The sequence below is a fragment of the Podarcis tiliguerta genome (genome assembly GCF_965153285.1).
Source record: "Podarcis tiliguerta genome assembly, chromosome: 16".
Lineage (NCBI taxonomy): Eukaryota > Metazoa > Chordata > Lepidosauria > Squamata > Lacertidae > Podarcis > Podarcis tiliguerta.
The window spans coordinates 6477586-6492968 of NC_139549.1; the positions used below are offsets into that span (position 1 = coordinate 6477586).

Consider the following 15383-nt stretch of genomic DNA (forward strand, 5'->3'; position numbering starts at 1 on the left):
CTTTTTGGGGTGTGTGGAAATTTAGACTAAGTTTTCTATAGAAAGAAGATGATGTAATTCTATACCATTTGGGCACTTCGGATACCTCACTGTTGATTTCCCCCTCCCTTATTTTTCCAGAGGCTGTTGTTCAATATGCATTATGTTGTATAGCTGCGCCCGAGTTAAGTAGGTAATAACTTAATGTTACAAGACTCAACAACTGACAAGTGTCACCAAGTTTATTGTTGGGGTGCTATTGTGTATCCTTTGACGTTGCTACTTAGCATGTATTCATTGTGGATTAGGTACTATGTATTGCTTATTGTTACAAATTGTATTTATATAACTGTTTTGATTCTTTTTAAATAGTATAGTATAGTATGGATATCATATTATGTGTTTATATAGTGCTGTTATGTTTTGTGCTGTAAACGTTGGCTGAAAATTTTATCAGGCGTATGCAGGCAATTAAGAAGACATCTTTCCATAATAGCAGATTTTTGGTTATAACTTTTTAGTATGTTTCCCTTCATTGTATGGTCTGATATATAATTGTTGTAAGCTGCTCTGATATGTTTAAATGAATAGTAACGGAGGGTCTTCTATCCTAGAGAAGGTAGACTGGCTCTATCTTCGTTGTCTTGGTGGTAGATGAATACAGTGGTACCTCGGGTTACAGACGCTTCAGGTTACAGACTCCACTAGCACAGAAATAGTGCCTCGGTTTAAGAACTTTTCTTCAGGATGAGAACACAAATCGTACTTTGGCGGTGTGGCAGCAGCAGGAGGCCCCATTAGCTAAAGTGGTACCTCAGGTTAAGAACAGTTTCAGGTTAAGAACGGACCTCCAGAATGAATTAAGTTCTTAACCCGAGGTAATAAAACCCGATGGTTTTATTCTAACAGGCCTTTAGGAGCTGACCGCTTTTTAAAGGAAAGAGCTGTATTTTAATAGATTTGGTTTGTAAATCATTTTAATTCTATTAGAATTTAACTATGTTTAACAATTATTTTTCAGACATTTTTAGCTTTTGCATTTTATCATGGTTATTTTAATTCGTGTAAGCTGCTCTGAGTCCCAGTCTGGAAAAGGTGGGTATGGATAAACTACTCTGTTGTTTTTTGACCAAGATGATGATGATGACGACAACAACAACAACAATGCGCTTTTCAGACATTCTAAATTTAAGCTCACTCAATACATGAAGGGGGTGGGGGGGTTACAAAAATTCTAACTTCTAACTCACTCCTCATGAGTTAGAGAGCAAAGAGATGGAGCAGTTATCATTCTTCAAAGTTGGAAGGCTAATATATGAGGAAAGCTTTTGTCTGTACGTGTGGGCTTTCACAAACTCCCCAATTCAGTTTCAATTTTGATTCATATCTAACTTCTATCAACCTACCCAGACCCTCCGGTATTCATCTGAGACTCTGTCCCAGGTGGGCCAGCTGAGGGAGATTTGGAGTGCGATGACAACGGAAAGGGACTTTTCGGTGGTGGCTCCCTACTTGTGGAATGTTCTCCCCAGTTAGGCATACCTAGCACCATCATTAACACACTTTCGGTGCCAGGTAAAAACACATCTCTTCTCCCAGGTATTTGATGGATTATAATTATTTTGCAGTTTAATGATTATGTCTTGCATCCAATTTTAGTCCTATTCAGAGAAGACCAATTGAAATTCAGTCTTAGCTGGATTCAACCCTATTTGACTTGAGGTTCATTGAGTCTATCTTATGAGTTATTGCAAGTATTTTTCTCCTTGTTGCTCCCCCCCCCCATTTTGTTCTGTTTTATATTTGTGACTTGCTGTGAGACTCCTTATGTGGCAAGCCTAACAACAACATTATCTGATATGGGCAAATACAGTGTGTATGTGTAGGTATGTGAGAGAGACCACATTTACACCATAAATGATACCACTTTAAACAGCTTTAGCTTAGCTTTTAATTGTTCTTATTTTATATTGTTAAGTTGCTTTGAGAATTTGTTTGTGTAAAGTGACTAATTACTATTATTTCATTTATTCATAGCTCACCTTTCGCTCCAGAACTGGGACTCAAGACAGCTCACAAAAATTAGAAGAAACACGGATAAAACACAGATAGTTAAAATATATAAATGTAATGCTTAAAATGTAATGAAACTATGGAATTAAAATGATGTCAAGACAAATATATTAAAAAGAGCACAGTGCTATTAAAAGCCCTTTACTTAAAAGTAGCCAGTTCTTCAAAGCCTCCCACAATAAAACAGTCTTCACAGGCAGAAGGATAGTTAGGTCTAGCCTTTCTTGGAAAGAGGTTCAAAGTCTAGCAGCCACCACAGAGAAGGCCCTGTCCCATTTCTCCACCAAGCATGCCTGTGAGAGTGGCAGGAATGAGAAGAAGACCTCCCCTGAAGATCTTAGAGCCCAGACAGGTTTGGAGAGGAAGACTATGGTGCTTCTGATAGCCTGGGCCTATGCCTAACAGATGCTGATGCTAATAAATGCTTACGCTAATGCTAAAAACAACAACAATACTGCAGTCATTATTAAATTATTAGTCATGCATTGAAAATGGCCTCCTGTTATAGGTAGGCAAACCTTAATTGTCCCAGGGCCATGCTAGTTCCTTGCCCTGATGACAAATGACAAATTTCAGATGGCAAATGTCCACGTCTCCAGTTATTATCCCAACTCAAATTCCTAATTGCTTGGTAAGAAGGATCATTTGATTAATCGTTGCTGCTGAACTTTTATCCTGATGTGCAGGTTCATCTAAGATCACGACAGCTCATAAATCTAACAGGATAAATTCACCCCTGAATGATGCTTAACCATATCCAAATTCCACCCCACCAAAAATTGGGCAAGATTAAGATCTCAGGTTCTCCCTGAAATTAATCCCATTGAAGTTAATCCAGGCCTGGAAGAAAAATCATTGGGCAACTTCAAAGGAACGCCTATCTGAGCACCATCATGCTCATACACCTGGCTGCCTAGACCAGATAGGCAACCACAAGAGTTATCTAAGGTCAAGATGAAACCACAGTGTTCAAAGCAACACCTGAGTCCAGTGTTTCATTCCATGCAGATTCTACGCTATGGCCGGTTCTTCATCTGAAGGAAGAACAACAGCATAAGGATATAAGAAGATCCTGTTGAATCAGGCCAATGGTCCATCCAGTCCAACGTCCTTTTCTCACAGTGGCAATCAGATGCCTGTGGGAAACCGACAAGCAGGACCTGAACACAAGATCAACTCTACCCACCTGCAGTTTACAGCAACTGGTATTCAGGAGCATTGCTGCCTTTGACTGCAGAGGCAGAGCAGAGCCATTTGGGTTAGTAGCCAGGGATAGCCTTCTCTTCCATGATTTTGTCAAATCCTCTTCCAAAGTCATCTAAATTGGTGGCCATCCCTGCCTCCTGGGGTTAACAAGTTCCATAGCTGAACTATGCACTGCATTAATTACTTTTATCTGACCTGAATCTTCCAACTTTCAGCTGCAAGGAATTACAGAAATCATTTATAACATGGAGCTGTTTCAGAAGCTCTGGAGAGGCAGTGTGAAAGGTAGAATTAGTGTAGACCTGGGGGTCAAATACATCCCTCCAGACCTCTCTGTGTTGCCCTTGGGACTCTCTTTCTAGGCCATAATCCTCGGCAGCTCTGCTTTGCACCTTCCTTGAAATTTTTTGGCCTGGTCTGAATATCTTTGAACTCAGATAATGCCTCTTGGATGGAAGATTAGAGAGGGGTGTGTGTGTATGTATGCCTTCACAGATCATTGTCTCAAACAAACAACAGATGTGCACCCCAGTCCCAGCCTCTGAATCTATAGCCATTCAATATGCAGCCTCTAAGCTGACTGTGGACCAGCGATTCAGAATGACTTTCATTGACACTTTTGATTGGGAAACACGAAGCAACAGAGACAGATGTGTGGTTTTAAATGGGGGTCAACACATAATGGGCACATCTGTGCTATACATTCAGTATGGGATGCGGGTGGCGCTGTGGTCTAAACCACTGAGCCCCTTGGGCTTGCCGATCAGAAGGTCGGCAGTTTGAATCCCTGCAATGGGGTGAGCTCCTGTTGCTCTGTCCCAGCTGCTGCCAACCTAGCAGTTTGAAAGCACACCAGAGCAAGTAGATAAATAGGTACTGCTGTGGAGGGAAGATAAATGGCATTTCTGTGTGCTCTGGTTTCCGTCACGGTGTTCCATTGTGCCAGAAGCAATTAAGTCATGCTGGCCACATGATCCGGAAAGCTTTCTGTGGACAAACGCCGGCTGCCTCGGCCTGAAAAGCAAGATGAGCGCCGCAACCCCATAGTCGCCTTTGACTGGATCTAACCATCCAGGGGGCTTTTACCTTTTTACCTTTATACATTCAGAGCATTTTAAACATTCCTAGCTTCTCCCAAAGAATCCTGGAAGATGTTTGTTTGTGGAGGGTGCCAAGAGTGCTTTAATAATAAGTACCTCCTTCCCGGGGACTCTGATTTCTGATTCTGTGATCCTAGGAATTAATTGAGGCTTCCTCCTTTTTTCGTGCGCTTAAAGATTGCAACCTCAGTCTCTTAAGCAGTTTGCCATGCTAAGTAAGAAGCACTATTAGACACATAAAAGCTTCTATGATGCATTGCAAGGTTTAATATACAGTAAAGTGACAAGCAAGTGATAACATAGACTCTTGAAACTGAAGTGAGAACAGAACAGGCAGGTATGATTACACAAGAGATTACCCTTTCAACCACAAAGTTTTACAACAAATCAGACATAAATCAGCTATAAGAGACAGTATGAATAATGTAATCTAATTTTTTTCCTTATTCAAAACTTTAGGCTTTGCATCAGATTTTTGTGGCAAACGAGGTGCAAAATCCATTTTCACCATAGTGAAGAAAGCACATGCTTTCGTCTTAAATTTTATATACACACTCGCTTCACCAATCTCAATGGGTCTTACTTCTGAGTAGCCATGGATAGGATATCACCAAAAATCTCTTTTCTAAGAATAAGTGTGTGTTAAAAGTGGTCCATGGCCTTCTAAAACATTGCCAACACGAATAATATTGAGATATGCCAAAACATGAGGGCAACTGCTGTTTTCAAGTATATATTTAGGGGGTAAATTTATGAGAATGTAGACTGGATCTTTTAATTGCCAATAGAATCGTGTGAGGATTTTTTTTCATCTAGAAAGATAGTCACCCCCAAGAGCACCGGGATCTGGTCAAGAATTTTGCCCGAAAAAGAGGTTGGCAACTGGTCAGTAGTTTACTTAGGTTCTCAGAATTTAGGGGTGCTTTCTTAAGGGGCAGTCTTATGTATGGATAAAATACCTCTTTTTAAGAAAGCATATATGTAAAAGAACATGACAGAACAACTTAGAATTAGTGCCCATAAATATTAATATGGATAATTAATATGGATCTGCCATGGTTGGGGGTATGAAGATAGAAGAAAGATCCTTCAAATGACAAATAGCAAGAAGATCTGTCATGTTTAAAGCTGAACTTCAGAAGTTTTAGCCCTCAACAGTTCTAGATGACATAACTTGAGGTTGTGGGGGCTTCCAGAAGTCCATGCAAAATAGCTCATCCATGTTTCTTTATTCCTTTGTTTCCTTGGGTTCCTCTGTTCCTCACTTAGAGCCAGGGATAAGGCAGCCCCATCCTGGAGCGGTACAGCATTGCTATGCTTGAACCATATCCAGAAGTCGGTTCATCCTCAAATTCCAATTCGGAGGGAGCTTCATAGAAAAAGGCAGAATATCTCCCACCGCCACGAGCACAAGGGTTGTGTTGTTGAATGCGCAAAGGCTGGTGTGGGCAATAAAGAGCAGGTCCCGGGATGGTCAGTACAAAGGGTGGTGGCTGTACTCTGACCGTGGATGAAGGACAGGATGCATGGCATGAGTGTCTTCCGGACATATTGTTTCCTGATGAAGGTGACGCTGGAACAAGACACCAGGCAAAAGAGTAAACATGGATGGTCAAAATATGGGGAACCTTTTTTGCACTCATTAAAGCATTTAGTATTTGGGGGACAGCATTTGGGCTTCCTTTGGGAATATCAAATTTGAAAAGTAAAGTTTCTAACACTGAAGGCTGCTGAGTAAAGGTAAAGGTAAAGGCAAAGGGACCCCTGACCATTAGGTCCAGTCGTGGCCGACTCTGGGGTTGCGGCGCTCATCTCGCTTTATTGGCCGAGGGAGCTGGCGTTTGTCCACAGACAGCTTCCGGGTCATGTGGCCAGCATGACTAAGCCACTTCTGGCAAACCAGAGCAGCGCACGGAAATGCTGTTTACCTTCCTGCCAGAGCGGTTCCTATTTATCTTCTTGCACTTTGACGTGCTTTCGAACTGCTAGGTGGGCAGGAGCAGGGACCAAGCAACGGGAGCTTACCCCGTCACGGGGATTCAAACCGCCAACATTCTGATTGCCAAGTCCTAGGCTCTGTGGTTTAACCCATAGCGCCACCCGCGTTCCGCATAGTTGGCTATTAAGCTACACAGACAATGCCTGGTGAGATTTCAAAAGTTGGAAAGCTGATGACCATTGAACACAATACTAATATACTTTGTCTCTGATTTCTTCACTTTGTTGTTGTTGTTTTTCCAGTCAATGGTGGGCCACTATCCAGCAAGGCAACTTTAGTTCAGATCCACTTTCTGCCCAAACTACAATAGTGGGTATTGGCTAATCACACTCTCTAAACTTCATCTACCTCATGGGGTTGCTTCAAGACCATATAAAGCATGGAAAATAAAATGTTTCAGAAATAAACATTGTCTAATTTTGAAATTGTTGTTAATCCTCGTTAGTCAAGGCAATGCCTAGACTTATCTATCCTTCTATCTAAATATAAGTGTCTTCCCTCTAAATCTATGACTAAACTAAAATATATGTGGCATGCTTGTCTTCATGCTGAGATGCTTCCATCACCGACAAAGTTGCTGTGAAGTTATAGAATGTCTATCAGCATTCTAACTTCCAGAATGGGTGGGTGTTAGTAATAGAATGAGGCAAAGCAGCATTGCAGAGGGAGGTGCAAAACAGAGTTTGTAGAGGGAGCAAAAACCATTTGGGAATCAACACAAGGAGGCAGGTGACCTATATAGATATGAGGTACAGTGGCACCTCTAGTTATGAACTTAATTCATTAAAGAGATCCATTCTTAACCTGAAATTGTTCTTAACTAGAGGCGTGCTTTCGCTAATGGGACCTCTTGGTGCTGCTGCACCACCGGCACACAATTTCCGTTCTCACCCTGGAGCAAAGTTCTCAACTTGAGGTAACTCTTCCCGGTTAGCGGAGTTTGTAACATGAAGCAATTGTAACCTGAGGCGTTTGTAACTCGAGGTACCACTGTACCTCCTTGAGAATGTACAAGTCTTATCAAAGAGTCTTAGTCATGCTGTTGCAATCCCCTAGAGCTCTAAGTGTCCTACAGAAGTTGAATTCAGGCCCCATTTGGTGGTGATTCTGTGGGTTAGCTAGTTTTGCAGGCAATTCTGTAGGGTAGCTAAGATCAGGGGGCCTTCACATGAAGGACAGCTGAAATATTGATGTAGAGACTCCAGGGGATGGTGAGAAGAGGAGGTAGATGCATACAGGAATATTAGAACCATAGAGTTGGAAGAACCCAAAAGGATCATGTAGACCAACTCCCTGCAATGGAGGAATCACAGCTAAGGAGAAGGCGAAGGAGGAAAGCAAGTAAGGAAAACATGGTTAGAGATCTTCCGTAATTATTCTCAGCTATTTTCTTCTTAGATTTTGAAATTATCTGGTCTTCTTTCCATTGTGGAACCAACGCAGGAGGAGTAATCAGTTTAAATATAGAAATACATTTCCAGAATTCTTCACATGATGTTCAGTTTGTTGTAGCCTTCCATTCCATTTATTTTCCATGTGTGTGCCCACTAAAAACTTTCTCTGGGTGGCTCTGTGAATATCCGCAAAATATTGAAATACAAACTTGGTGATGGAGCCCCAATGATTTCAAAAAGGGCCATGTTTACCTTACCCAGGAGCCAATTCATTGATCTCAGGCTAAAATTTGCAGAAATGTTTATTTACATATATTGGAATTTATTTATTTATTTATTGCCGTTTGCCTTCTTAAATAAATACATTATCCGAGAGGTTCCAATGGCCATTGGGTGATATTTACAAAAGCTTACTAGCACAAAGCCATATAGTAGCAGATTTAAACTTAATTTAAAGGTTTAAGACAAGGGCTAGGAAACTTTCAGGCTGAATACCACACTTTCTTCTAGACAACCTAGGCCATGAACCAATGTTGCATTGGGCCAGAAGCAAAAATTGGCAAAGCAAGAAATGTAATTTGACTCAAATATCCCTCTTTATTTTCTAACCAGGCAAATTAATGGCATTATCACAATTCAAGGTCATGTTCGAGCTAGACAAAAACACTCAGGGTGCACCGCAGGACCATTGAAGGCTGTGGCCTGGAAAATGTCCTGAGGACCAGATAGAGAGATCGGGGGGGGGGGCACATTTGACCCCCAAGCATAAGAATTTGGGAGAGCATTCCAGAGCTGAGTGCCATCCCTGAAAAGGCCCTCTCCTTAGCAGCTTTGAATACCTGTGTGCCAACTTTGCCCTACATAAGCAATACTCATGCAGGCTGTGATAATTCACTACAAAGGAATGAATCTGATTGATGTTTTGTGCAGGGGTTTCCTGATCTGCAGGAACGGATGTGTGCATGATTAAACTCTACACAAGAAGACTCATGAGACAATCTGCTCACAGTAATTGCTTTCCGTAGTGTTTTATCAATGTGCATCAGGACATAAAAAAGGAAGGCGAAATGAACTGAAGGAATGGAAGGTTGTGTCAAAATCAGCATTCCCCCACGGGGATCCCATAAGTGTTTTTAAGCAGCGGATGTGCAGAGAAAAGGTTCAAAGCAATCTGATATTAGTTTAAAGAATGCAAAAGAGATCCCAACTTTATGGGGGGGAAACCTGAGTTCATGGATATTACCAGAAGAACTCCAGGGTTTGACTGCATCACTCTCAGCCTCAACTCTGACTCCTTCTCTCTCCTTCTACATGCTAGTTTTTAACTTATCTCCTTTCCCCACAACAAAGCTCTGCTTTCAAGCCACATCATGAATATAAGAAGATGGCCCATCTGGTCTGGCATCCTCACAGAGGCCAACCAGATTCCTCCAGGAAGCCCACAGGCAGGGCTTGAGGGCAGGAGCCAGACCTCACTGTTACTCATAAGCACGTAAGAAAAGTCCTGCACCTGGATCAGATCAATGGCCCATCTAGTCCAGCATCCCATTCTTACAGCGGCTGTCCTTGTTCTCACTGGTGAATACAGTACTTAAACTCTCAGCTCGGTTTTAGACAAAGGCCTTCACGCACAGATTAAAGTCAGGTTAAAAGGCACATTGGTCGGCACTCAACAGGTACCACAGGGGCTGCGGTTGTTCCAACATTTAACACGCCCCATGGCTCTCCTTTTGAAGAGTGAGGTGGGCACAGTCAGTTGTGTGGGTGGCATCCAAAGCCATGTGACTGGGCACAGTCATCTCCATATCCTTGGTGATGGAGGTGGAACTGACACGGTCGTCTCGCTGTGTAATGGGAAATAATTCTGGTGCTGCGTCAGGAAAAGGTGATGCAGCATCTGAGGTGTCTGATGGCACCAAGGTAGGATTCTGTCCTTACAGTCTGCTTGTCACTTTCCTGGGGTCTGAATCAATGTCCTCCAGACTACTGGGCCCCTCACGAGAGTCCAGTGTCAACAATTCCCCATTTTCATCTTCCCATCAGACCAGTCTGGTCAATATATCTCCATGTGGTTCATGACAGTGGCCAACCAGATGTCTATGGGAAGCCTGCAAGGGGACTAAACTCAGCAGCATGCTCCCTGCTTGTGATTCCCAGAAACTGGTATTCAGAGGCATATAGCTACCAGCAGTTGAAGCAGCTTATCCTCCTTAGCCTTGTCTACACTTCTTTTAAAGTCATCCAACCTGGTGGCCATCACCACCTGGCTTGTCTGAGAAGGGGCCACAGCCCAATCTATCCCATCATTCTGGGCCTGTTCATGCTCCATTTGTGGGATTGATTCCCAAGGCTTTCCTGGTTAAACCAGAATTCTGTAGAAGAGGACTGGAGAGCAGAGCAAGCCTGTAGCCCAGTGGTTCTCAACCTGTGGGTCCCCAGATGTTGTTGGACTACAATTGCCATCATCCCTGATGATGGACTATAATTGCCATCATCCCATTCCGGCTAGGAATGATGGGAGTTGTAGTCCAACAACATCTGGGGACCCACAGGTTGAGAACCACTGCTGTAGCCCATATGAAGTCCTCCAGGTGTTGTTGGACTCCAACTCCTATCAGCCTTAGCCAGAAGGGCCTTGGGCCAAGGATGAGTGGAGTTGTACCTCGACAACATCTGGAAGGCTCACCATCCCAGGTGTAGACATAACCTAATCTGATGGACCAATGGTATGATTTGGTGTAATGTAGCTCCTTTGCTCCTATCTGCCAGTTCATGTGTTTAGGTACTTGATGGTGGTGGGAGTCCAACATCATTTGGAAAGCAGTATGCTGTCTACCATGCAGATGTAGTACAATAAATATATGTAATGGGAGAAATCAGATAAGGAAACAAGGTCAAGGAAACAAACTTAGCTACAGTGCTAGATATTGAGATGTTAGAGACCTGAGCTTCCAAAAACATATTTGAATCAAGAAAATCAAGATACCTATAGATACGTAACTGACAAAACAACATGAGCACACATACACACACATCTACTACCCTTATGCTATGCTATTCCCTAGCATCAATGGGCAGCACAACTCTAATTCTGAATCCAGACCTGAACCAAGTAAAAATAAAAGCAGCCACCAAGGAGCATTTCAGAAGCTGGTCTGCTTACTCTCTTACCTTGATATCTAGCAAGTAGAAGCTGCAATGGAATCAGATGGAGATTCTAGGAGTGTTTTGAGTTCCCTGCATTTTTATACTGTTTTGGGGGCAGCATCAAGGATATGAGCCACCCCCCACTACACACACACAATGCAATTAATTGCCACCCAAACAAGATTTAATACAATGTTTACTCCACTTTTAAGGGAGTAGTGGCTTTTAATTATATGGTTCATTATTTGTGAAGGTGAGATTGTTGCAATTCCTGATGAGAACTTTGTCATCAATGTTCCTGTTAGCTTTTTTCTCCAACATATTTCCCCCCCTCTCTCATCATAGCCATGATGACTTTGCTCTGCCTCCATAGTCAGAGTCAATAATGCTTCTGAATATCAGTTGCTGGAAGGAACATGAGGGGAGATTGCCCTTTCACTTGGGTCCTGCTGGAGGGTTTCTCATTGGGACATCTGGTTGACCACTCAGGGGCAAAGGAAGGCTAATCAGCATCCGGTCCAGGGTGTCAGGAGGCGGGAAAAACTGCCCGGCAGGGCATGCGTGTGTGCCGTATGCATGCCACATGTGTGGTGGTACTACGTGCTGCACATGCATGTGTGCCGTATGTGGCAGCAACATGCATGCGCAGAACGTAGCAGCAGTGCACATATGCCATGGGGCAGTTTGCTGATGGAGCCACTCAAGTGCTGTACTGACGGCGGCGGGATCCTTCTGCCATCACTGCAGCCACGAGCGGAGGATCCGCCTCACGCGGTTGCAGCGGGGCAGTGCTCCCAGGGGTGGTGGGGCAAGCCCCCCACAGAGTGCCTTCTCATCACCCCCCTTAGAGATGGCACCTGGGATTAGCTGCCCCCTTCCTCCACCACTGGGACGACTGTGATAACAAGGGTGGTTGACTAGAAGGGCATTGGCCTGATCCAACATGCCTTTTCTCATATTCTTAAATTATATTCATTCCTGCAAGGACTCTGGATCCAGCAGTTTCATCCACTAGCAGAAGAGTTTTGGGGATGACTTTATCAACTCTACTTTTCAACTAAACCCCTATAAACGCTTCTGCTCCAGAGGGTTAGGGGATGTAGCTCAGTGGAAGAACACCTGCTTTGCACTCAGAGGGTCCCAGGTTCAATCACCAGGTAGGTTTGGGAGAGACCCCTGCCTGATACCCTGAGAGTCTCTGTCGCTGGCCAATACTGCCCTAGATGGACCAAAGGTCTCACTTGCTATAAGGCAGTTTCCCCTATTTCTGCAAATATTGCTGGAAATTCACTCCCTTCTACTTAACGAGGGCCTAAGTTAGTGGCTGTGGGTGGCACTGTGGTCTAAACCACTGAGCTTAGGGCTTTCCGATCAGAAGGTCGGCGGTTCGAATCCCTGCGACGGGGTGAGCTCCCGTTGCTCGGTCCCAGCTCCTGCCAACCTAGCAGTTTGAAAACACATCAAAAGTGCAAGTAGATAAATAGGTACCGCTCCGATGCAAAGGTAAATGGCGTTTCCATGTGCTGATCTGGTTTCGCCAGAAACGGCTTAGTCATGCTGGCCACATGACCCGGAAAAACTGTCTGTGGACAAAACGTCGGCTCCCTCGGCCAGTGAAGCAAGATGAGCGCCGCAACCACAAAGTCATTCGTGACTGGACTTAACTGCCAGAGGTCCTTTAGCTTTACCTTTAAGTTAGTGGAGGCCTATACGAGACAGAAGACTCTTATATGAATTGTGGACTTCTGGTTTTGGAGGGCCCAATCTTAGGTGCTTAGAAAAATGATGCTAACTGGGGGAATGGACATATTTGAAATGGACTGTTATACTGAATAGTTTAAGCTTGGTCCACTCTTGCAAGGGACTTGAGGTCCTGAGTGTGCCAGCACCAGGCTATTTTGTACCCTAGGTGATGCTAACTAGGCGAGCTCTACATTCTGTAAAATATTTCTGCATTCAGAGGGGTTGGACTAGGTGATCCTCATGGCCCTCCCAACTCTACAATTCTATGATTTTATGATTCTCCTTGCACCCCAAAACTATGTATTGCTGACTTCAACTTTCAGAAACAGATGTCTTTGCCCAGCTTTTCTTTAAAACAAACACACACACACACAACCTTCTACTACTCTTATTATCGTTATTACTGTAATCATTACATTTATTTCTTGCCCTTCACCAGCAGGTGCCAGAGCAGCTTACAAGAACTTACAATTCAGAAGTATAGACAGTTAAAACAGATTGCAATCACAGGAATAGGGTGGCTCCCGAAAATTCATATCTCAGGTCTCAAAGGGCCGGTGGAAGAGGTGTGTCTTCTACATTTTGCAGAAAGCCAGATAGTGAAGAAGCCAGCTGCACCTCTGTGGGGAGGGATTGCCACAACTGAGGGACTGACACAGAATCAGAGAAATGTTGTAGGGTATGGAGTTGTGCAACTTTTAGAAGACAACCTTTAGAAGACATCTGAAGGCAGCCCTATATAGGGAAGTTGTTTAATGTTTTATTAAATTTTTTTATATGTCGGAAACTGCAGAGTGGCTGGGGCAACCCAGTCAGACGAGTGAGGTAAAATTACCAATACAAATAATTGAATAGGACATCCCTATTTTCATCAGAGAAATGTTGGAGGGTATGGCACAACCTGCCTGTCTATCCATAGGTTATTTGCTGCATATGGCATGTGCATACCATCCAACTTTTTTAGATAAACAGATGGGACACACGTCTGCTTGGACGAGCTCCTGAGTCAGTCCACATGACCTGCATTGTGATCCCACCCAGAAAAAAACACTTTTTCATTCTGAGATCTTGTGCGGTATAGCTCCTGACAAGAGTATGGCGCAATAGCATGGCACCCCAAATGGCCACTGCTATTGTGCGCATAAAAAACCCCAGGATGTCCCATTTTTTTCTGGCACACTTTGCATGTATGCATATGCTCCTTCTTTTCTGACACAGTTTCTGGAATGAAGAACTGGCTCTACCATCCATTTCAGAAGAGTGCCTATCGTACCAGCCCTTTCCAAAACTCTTTCTGTCCCCGTGTAAACCGAATGACGCTGAACGGAACGTGCCTTGTTTTATTTGGCCTCTAAGCAAGCAAAACTTTTGCTCCAATTTATCTCTCTCGTATCGAGAGGAAAACAAACCTAAGTGTGTCAAGCTTCTTCCATGGTTCCTTCAAGATGTTTCTAAATGTGAGTCACCACTACCCTCGTTGCCTGAAGCAGGAAGTGAGCAATCTTTCTAATTAATTACTTAATGAATGGGGTTTCTTATCCACCCCTTCTCCATTAGGCCCTAGGGAGGGTTACAACAGTGGAACGTGCTGTTACAAAACAATAAAACTAATGTTTTGATTTAATTATTATATCTTTATCTATAACCATATTCTCTCCTCTACAGAGACTACCCTCATCCCCCAACCCAGTTCAGTATTATAGGAAACTCTTTTATACTGAGTGAGGCCACTAGTTCATCTTAGGCCAGCACTGCATACACTGAGCGGCAGTAGTTATCCAGGGTTTCAGACAGCAAGTTTTTTCTTAGACCTACCTGGAGATGAGCCCTGAGTGAGCCCTGAGTGCTCACTGGAAGGACAGATCCTGAAGCTGAGATTCCAATACTTTGGCTACCTCATGAGAAGAGAAGACTCCCTGGAAAAGACCCTGATGTTGGGAAGGATTGAGGGCACAAGGAGAAGGGGATGACAGAGGACGAGATGGTGGGACAGTGTTCTCGAAGCTACCAGCATGAGTTTGACCAAACTGTGGGAGGCAGTGGAAGACAGGAGTGCCTGGCGTGCTCTGGTCCAGGGGGTCACGAAGAGTCAGACACAACTAAACGACTAAACAACAACACCTGGAGATGACAAGGATTGAACCCGGGACGTCCTACATATTAAGCAAATGCTCTACCACTGAGCTACAGCCCGTCCCCAAAGGAAAACAAGAAGCTGTATTATACCAGTTGCTGGAAACCACAGCAGGAACAACACCTGTTTTCATAATAATAATAATAATAATAATAATAATAATAATAATAATAATAATTTTTATTGGTTTTACATATAATCTCATTACATCACATCATATCCTCTTATTTCATCTCTTTGGCTCAACTGAGCCTAATGACCTCCCTCCCTTCCCATCTGATGGTTTACAAAATTAAACTTTGCATCGTTCCATTTTGCTTCGTTTCCTAGTTATATGGTTACCTAAAATATTATATTGCTCAACCTGAATAGGCAGCAGTTTCATCTTACAAATCTTCAGATAACCCTGCTGATGATGTTAATTGCTTACAGCTATCCTTCAAATGTAATATAAATTTGTTCCAGTCCTTTTGGAATGCTTGGTCACACTGGTTTCCGGATTCTTCCCATCAGTTCCGCAAAGTCCATCAGCTTCATCTGCCACTCTTCTTTTGTTGGTAACTCCTGTTGTTTCCATCTTTGGGCTAACAAAAATCTTGCCGCAGTTG

General features: G+C 43.3%; 1 long non-coding RNA gene across 1 annotated transcript; it reads right to left on the minus strand.

Annotated features, from left to right (window-relative positions):
- Window positions 1-4602: 4602 nt before the first annotated feature.
- On the minus strand, window positions 4603-11061 carry LOC310666244. Its single transcript, XR_014505801.1, has 2 exons — window positions 10923-11061; window positions 4603-5931 (listed from the first exon to the last, which is right to left on the minus strand). It is a non-coding gene; the product is annotated as an uncharacterized lncRNA (long non-coding RNA).
- Window positions 11062-15383: the final 4322 nt, after the last annotated feature.